This window comes from Bombyx mori, chromosome 24 (genome assembly GCF_030269925.1).
Source record: "Bombyx mori chromosome 24, ASM3026992v2".
Classification (NCBI taxonomy): domain Eukaryota; kingdom Metazoa; phylum Arthropoda; class Insecta; order Lepidoptera; family Bombycidae; genus Bombyx; species Bombyx mori.
Window position 1 is genome coordinate 13,630,066 of NC_085130.1, and position 7,698 is coordinate 13,637,763.

A 7,698-nucleotide genomic window follows, 5' to 3' on the forward strand; every position below is an offset into this window, starting at 1 on the left:
GCCTGAGGGGCCTACGAGGGGGGGCATAGTTACTACCGTATCCGATTTGAGAGTACGAGCTAAGCGGTAGTAAGACCTTTGGGAGGGCGCGAGTCCTTCTAAGAAATCAGACCATCTGGCATCTCGGACTTCGGCGATGCGAGACTTTACGTCGCGTTGTAGGGCACGCATTCGAATACGATTTTCCGCGGTAGGATACCTGTCGTAGGCGCGTATCGAGGCGTTCTTAGCTCTAAGGAGTTCCCTAATATCGTCGGACAATTTGAAGCGGTGAAGGAAGTCCTCCGCTACAACTTGTTTCGATGACCTATCTAATGTCGAGGTGATGTGTGACGTTAAGATGTCTATGGCTTCAGCGGTATCCTGAGGAGACGGGGTAGAGTCCGGGCTAAGCGGTAGCGATGGTGGATCAGATTCAGCCAGGCTGATGCCCAGCGTGTGCCAATCCACCACAGTCCTCGTGACGGGAACGGAATCGGGAGCGCGACCGAGCTTCATAACGACGGGACGGTGGTCTGAATCTAACTCTGAAACTACTTCGATCGAGTGTAAGCGCAGAGTTACGTTTTTTAATAACGCTATGTCGAGTATATCCGGGCGATGCGCGATATTTAGCGGGTAGTGAGTCGGGATTAGCGGAGCGACGATATCGAAGGCGAGATTATCGACTAACGCGTCAAGCCGCCTGCCATTCGGGGTTGTGGTGTGTGAGTTCCACCTGATGTGTTTACAATTTAGGTCGCCCGCCAGAATGACAGAGCTCCCCATGCCGAGCAGCGCCTCGATATCACTGCTTAGAACGATCTTATCCGGTGGAAGATAAACGGACGCGATAACGATCGGCGCGTGTCCCGTCAGTGAGATTCGGCACACTGATGCTTCGATATTAGCGAGCGCGGGAGGATCGAGTGGGACGCAATGCAGGGCTCTTCTATAGTAAATGACGGTACCACCACCACGAGCAGAGAGCCTGTCGTTCCTGACCATGTTATAGTTCGCGATTTTAGGGTCACGGCGCGCGGGCTTAAGTAGGGTCTCCTGCACTAAAAAGATATCAATTTGATGGTCACGCAAAAAGTCAGAAACCTGATCACGCTGATTTGCGAGACCGTACGCGTTAAAAAATCCTATCGTTACGGATAGGGGCTTTATTCTACTTATATACGCCATTGATTACCGGCGGAGTGAGGGGAGGACGTACGTATTTAATGACGCGTATACGTCGGCGTATTCTTGCACAACGGCGATAAAGTGTTGTGCAGTGGAGGCAGAGCGAATGGCGTCGCCCAAAGCGTTAACGCGCTCAAAGTTGATCGACTGAAAGAAGTCAATCGCTAAAGCGAGATTGTCGGACGCGGTCGGAGGGCAAGTCGCGGGAGAGGGACGAGTCGCGGGGGCGGGACGAATCGCGGAGGAGGGAGTTGTAGCCGTGTTCATGTACGGCAGCGGTCCGGAAAGGCTACAGACCGTTCGGATGTTGAATATTTGCTTACCCTCGGGGGTAGGCTGGAGGGCGACGAGGACCATATTATATGGCTCCCTTCCGCGGCCTGTGTGCATGCGGTGTACGGAGTTAACCGGTAGGCCTTGTTCGAGAAGGTCGGCCTTGACGAGCTCGGCATCCAACTCTTTAGGGATGCCACGTATAACGGCACGGAGTTCGCGCTCCTCCTGGAGCGTATATGTGTGGAAACTTATACGCTCCTTACGGAGGTAAGAAGAGAGGGCCCTATGGTCGTCGGACGTTCGAACCTTAATTTGAATGCCGTTCGCGAGGTTACGGGCATTCGTGAAATTGATATTTTTGGCCTTAAGGGCCAGGGAAACTCGTTCCCAAGCTGCCTTCTCTTGAAGGATTACCGGGGGAGGGGTCTGGGCTTTATTTTGTGCCACCGGACGCGGTGACGGAGTGGCACGGGCTGGAGGCGCAACGGGAGTCTGAGGGCGGGGGCGCGACGCGTTCGCGGCTTTGCTAATTTTAGCGGCCGCGGGAGCTCGAGACTCCGCGGCACGCTTCTTACCCTTTTGCACCAGGGTGAATCCATCCGTCGATGAGGCGGGAGCGAGGTCGACCTCCATCTCCGAGTCAGAGTCGGAGGACGAGGAGGCGGGCGCAGATGACCTACGAGTAGGTGTTTTGGACGGCGCGACGGAGGCCGCGGATGATCGCGCTGCTGGAACGGTGACCACGGCGGACGACGCAGCAGTTTTACTCGCCAGTATAGGCGACGCGGGAACGGCAGGCACGACGGAGGCTGCGGTGCTCGATGCAGAAGCTTTGCACGCAGGTACAGGCGACGCAGGAGCAGCGAGCTCGGTGGAGTCCACGAGAGGGCTCGCAGTGTGATCGGCCTTGAAGGCCTGAAACTCGGAAGTGAGCTTTGGGTAGCGAAGCCGGAGAAATTCCGCAAATACAGCGTCCATGATGTCTACGTGCCCAGGTGGGGCTACCCTGGGTCTTAGAAAACACTCGCCTTGCGGCGAGGCCCCAACTTCTCGGACCTGAGCGGTTCTATTGAACACAGGTGGCGATGCGGCACGATTACTGCAGGACAAAGAAAAATCACAACAAAACGGAAATAACAAAAAGAAACAAAACAATTAAACACTTCCAGGAAGACAGTTTGTCGGCAGATGTACCACGAACACAGAAATAACAAAAGGAAACCAAACAAATAAAAACTTCCGGGAAAAACACTTGGTCGGCAGATGTACCACGAACACAGGCCGCGCGAACAATGGCCGGGCTAACAAAAGCCAGGCGAACAAAGGTCGGGCGATCGAGTGGTCGATGAGCACGTCCGCGCGTGACGGGTGCCTCTATCGGAATGACGCCAGCAGCTGCGGCAGGCGCTCCGTCTTCACAGACGAGGCAGCCTGAAGCTGGATGCGGGCGAGGTTGTGGATGACGTGTCGACCGTCACTACCAAGGTCACCGAGCTGGAGACGCTACTTGCGACTGAGGTACCCTCAACACAACGAAACACACGCATTAAAGCTAGGTCCACATACCTTTTAGATAGAATTGAAAGAATGAAGGATGTGAGCGTGGCGTGTATGAAATTAAAGTCCAGGTTGGTTAGGCTGCTTGCGGCTCTTAGTGATGATGAAGGTGGAGGTACTGACTCCGAATCTGAGCTACAGACTTGTGCTAGTCCTACAAAGCCACATACTTCGGGCTGTCCTCATGATGTGGATGGTACCAGTCATCCCATTCAATTTAATGAAAGGCTAACAAATTTTAATTCCTTTAACATCAAATATGATGGCACAACGTGTATAAGAGCATTTTTAGAACGTGTAAAAGAGTTACAATTATCAAGAAATGTTAGTGAGAAACAATTATTATACGGATTCCCGGATCTCTTAGAAAAAGCACCTTTATTTTGGTTTAGGGCCAATCATTCAAATTTTAAAAGCTTGAATGATCTTTTTAGCGAATTAATTAATGATTTTGATACACCTGATTACGATTATAAGTTAATGAACGAAATTAGAAATCGTTCTCAATTTAAAAATGAGTCAATTGTCGCGTATTTATCTGTAATGCAACAGATGTTTTCTAGACTTAATCGTGACCTCTCTGAAGAACAAAAATTAGAAATTTTACTTCATAACATTCGACCTGAATACATCAAAGACCTTGCATTGATAGATATCACTCCTTAAGAGATTAACATAAATTTTTCATTAACGTCGGACATGAACACCTCCTTGCCACGTGGTAAGCATAAAATAGAAAATTTAAAACCACAACCATCTCAACCTGACCCTTTAACAAAAAATTCAAAATGTTTGAAGTGCGGTCTATATACACAAACTACTAATAAATGTTCTGATAAAACGTTAGTATGTTACAAGTGTGGCAAGAAAGGTTGTAAAGTTTCAAATTGTCCTAACTGCCATCCAAAAAACTTGTAAAGCAAGGCTTTTGCAAGAATAAAAATGCAGAAGTCCTGCCTTATAATAATGATGATATCAGGCTATTTTTAAATATTAAGTTTAATGATTTAGAAGCATCTGGTTTGCTGGATACAGGAGCAGCTTGCTCAATTTTAGGTAATTAATTCGTTTGTTTATCATTTGTTCTTGATTGTTCACTGTTAATAATTGTTTGTTCTGCATTTATTTATTTAAAAAAAATATTTTAAAATATACCTACAAGTTAGCCCCCCTAATGCAATTTTTAATATTTTTTCATCCTTAATGACTCATAAATATTCATTTTCGATTGTTCTTATATAAAACACGTTTGTTCTCTTACGAAATTACTCGTTTTTTGTTTAATTTACTATTTTTATTAGTTGAATAAATGTATGCAAAATATGTGTACTGCGCATGCGTCAACTATAATGCCTAAACTTTCTACGCAGTTTTAATCGTGAAAAAAAAAACAAATATAAATCCTGAAGGAGTAATTAATTGGTATACAGTTTAATTAAAAAAATTCAAAAATAAATAAATGAAATAATGTGCATTGGCGTAAAGTTAGACCAAATACATTTTTTCCATCCTCCTACTTATCGTTATGAAGGTATAAAAAAGATAGGGAGTTCACATAGGTAATATAAACAAATAAGTAAATATGTTCATTATTTATCTTTCAAGAGATAATGTAGGTATACATTATAATAACTTTTTTACACAGTCGAAATTATATTCCTAACATTAGTAAAATAACGTTTAAATTTTTTTTTATAGGTTATGTATTGAAAGTGTTGGAAAATTATTTCATGTTTTAGCTGGAAAACGACATGGAGAATTATATGCAATACAAGATAATGGGCTCCATCAAATGAATTTGAATGAAACCAAACTGTTTACCATCCAAATTCGATTGTCGGGCAGATAGAAAACGAAAATTCACTCAAAGTGAACCCCGGCCTGCATTTGTGAAACGAAAAAGACTCACTATTGTCAAGGAGATTGAAGAGACGACTAAAAATGAGATGTGTTATATTATCATACCTTTGCCATCTTGTAGTCAAGGTAGGTGTAACTGTCACTAATTAGTAACACTCACAGATCTTATAATCAAATAACAATATCAGAAAAAAGGATAATAGTTTGTTAGTTAGTGGAAGTAGCTAAAATGGGCAAGTGGACCTCAGTTCCTATTACATAAGGTACTAGGAAGTTTGTGATAATGAAAATTTATCACAGTGTAATATCACTTACTTACTTTAACAGTGAAGGAAAACATTGTGATGAAACCTGCACACCTAAATGTTCTTAGGATTTTCTTAGGTGTGTAATCCACCAACCAGCACTAGGCAAGCGTGGTGGACTAAGGCCTAAAAACCCTCTCAATGGTAGTGGAGCCCAGTGTCCAGCAAGGGAATATATTATATGGGCTGATGATGATGACTAGGAAGTTACATACTACTACTACTACAGTACACATATAATCCTATATATTTACAAACTATAAGTTTGTTGGGTATCTAGAAATTGCTAACATTATTTCATATTTCCAGATGTCCACTTGAAAATAGGTGTAGTAATGACAAAGCTATCCAACTAGCTCCAGCACAGGAACACAAAGGCAAGTGTGTATTGCCACATCACCCCTTAATATATCTGAAGCAAGTACAAGTAAACAATCAGAACCAGCAAAAATAAAACTGTTGTTCCTGAGGACAAATTTGACAGTGATGAGTCAAATGCACCAGCAACAGAAGGATCAACTGTTGACTATGAGTTATCTCTCTATATCTCCACTCCATCAAAGACTTGTGCACTTCAGACTATAGCTCTCAAGAAGACTAAAAAAGTTGAAAAAATGAATGTGTTAACAACTTTATCTAAAGTGAAAAATAAACCACGTTTATATATTGGTCTTCCACAAGAATTATATTTCATAATAGGCTTGATTGAGAAACATACAAATGTTTCTGAACAAAATATTATATTATGTTTGATGAGAATAAAATTAAATAGAACATTCTCTCAATTGGCTGATGATTTCGATATATATGTAAGTCAAGCAAGCAATATATTTTTCAACAAACTGCCAGAAATTGCAAATGTAATATCACCCCTTGTTAGAGTATAAAAAAAAAATACAATAAATATGTATGCAGGAAGGATAATTACTTATTAAATCTTATTTATCCGGAAGAATCCAAAGGTAGACGTTAAAGGAAAGAGATCTTCCGGTGTCTTACTTAATATGGGTGTTCCTCAGGGTTCCATATTGGGTCCCTTCTTATTTCTTGTGTATATCAATGATTTACCAAAGTTTATTGAAACCCGTCACGAGGTCGTATTATTCGCTGATGATACATCCTTATTGTTTAAAATTAAACGACAATTGGAAGATTATGACGATGTGAATGATGCTATCTCGCGCGTGGTAAATTGGTTTAGTGTTAATAATCTGTTATTAAATAACAAAAAAACAAAATGTATAAAATTTACCACACCTAATGTTAGACAAGTAGACACTAATATCATTGTAAGTGGAGAGACACTGGAGCTTGTTGATTCGACAGTTTTTCTTGGTATAACAGTTGATTCCAGGCTGCAGTGGGGTCTTCACATATGCAAGTTAGCGAATAGACTTAGTTCTGCAGCTTTTGCGGTAAAAAAAATACGAACGTATACTGATGAAGATACGGCACGTCTAGTTTATTTCAGTTATTTTCAAAGTGTTATGTCCTATGGCATTTTGCTATGGGGCAATGCTGCCGATGTTGAAACGATTTTCATCCTGCAGAAGAGGGCTATTCGTGCTATTTATAATATGCACCCGAGGGAATCCTTGAGGGACAAGTTTAAGGAAATCAAAATTCTAACTTTAGCGTCCCAATACATTTTTGAAAATTTATTGTACGTGCGTAAAAACATTTTAGAAGAGTCTGCGATTTGCATAATGTGAACACTAGGAACAAACATAGGCTTGCGTTGCCGGCGGCTCGAATTAAGAAAATAAGCAACTCTTTCAGGGGGCTGGGTGTACAACTTTTCAACAAGATCCCACAAAACGTTCAACTACTACCTGTTCATAGATTTAAGAAAACTGTCGAGGAACGTTTGTGCAACAAGGCATATTATAAAGTTAAGGATTTTTTACTAAATGGCACTACATGGGAATGAGGCGTTCGCTCCTGGCCTTTTCATTTTTCATTATTATTATTATTTATTTGAATTGTATTTTTTTTAATTGTTTTTTCGTATACTGTAAATATGTTTTCTTGTTTAAAAAAAAAAAAGCCCGCTGAGTTTGTTTCGCCGGTTCTTCTCAGGACTGTGGCTTTTTTTGGAACCGGTGGTAGAGTTAACATTTTCTTTTACATTTTGATATTCAACAAGTGTGTTTTTGATGACATCCAAGTTGAAATAAATGATTTTGAATTTGAATTTGAATTTGACTTCATTAAATATTTTAGAATAAACTTTAATAAATTATATAATAATAATAAAATGAATAAAAATCAAATTATAGGCGTCAGTTAAATAACGGATTGATCGACTTAGATTCTTTAAATTCTAATCAGCGCAGAATTGTGGAAAACATAAAAACTAAATTCAACTCAATTAATACTGAAGTAGTTGGTTTAGGCCGAACACATTTAGCAAAACATACCATAGATACAGGTGAACATCAACCTATTAAGATGAGTTGGATAAAATGTTGAAGCTAAATGTTGTTTCTCCATCGCAGTCACCATGGAATTCTCCTGTGGTGATGATAGA

The 7,698-nt window shown here is 41.4% G+C and overlaps 1 long non-coding RNA gene across 1 annotated transcript; it reads left to right on the plus strand.

The window, feature by feature from the left end:
* Window positions 1-4,242: 4,242 nt before the first annotated feature.
* Window positions 4,243-7,362, plus strand: LOC134201199 (uncharacterized). Its single transcript, XR_009976404.1, has 2 exons — window positions 4,243-4,989; window positions 5,478-7,362. It is a non-coding gene; the product is annotated as an uncharacterized LOC134201199 (long non-coding RNA).
* The last annotated feature ends 336 nt before the right edge of the window (window positions 7,363-7,698 follow it).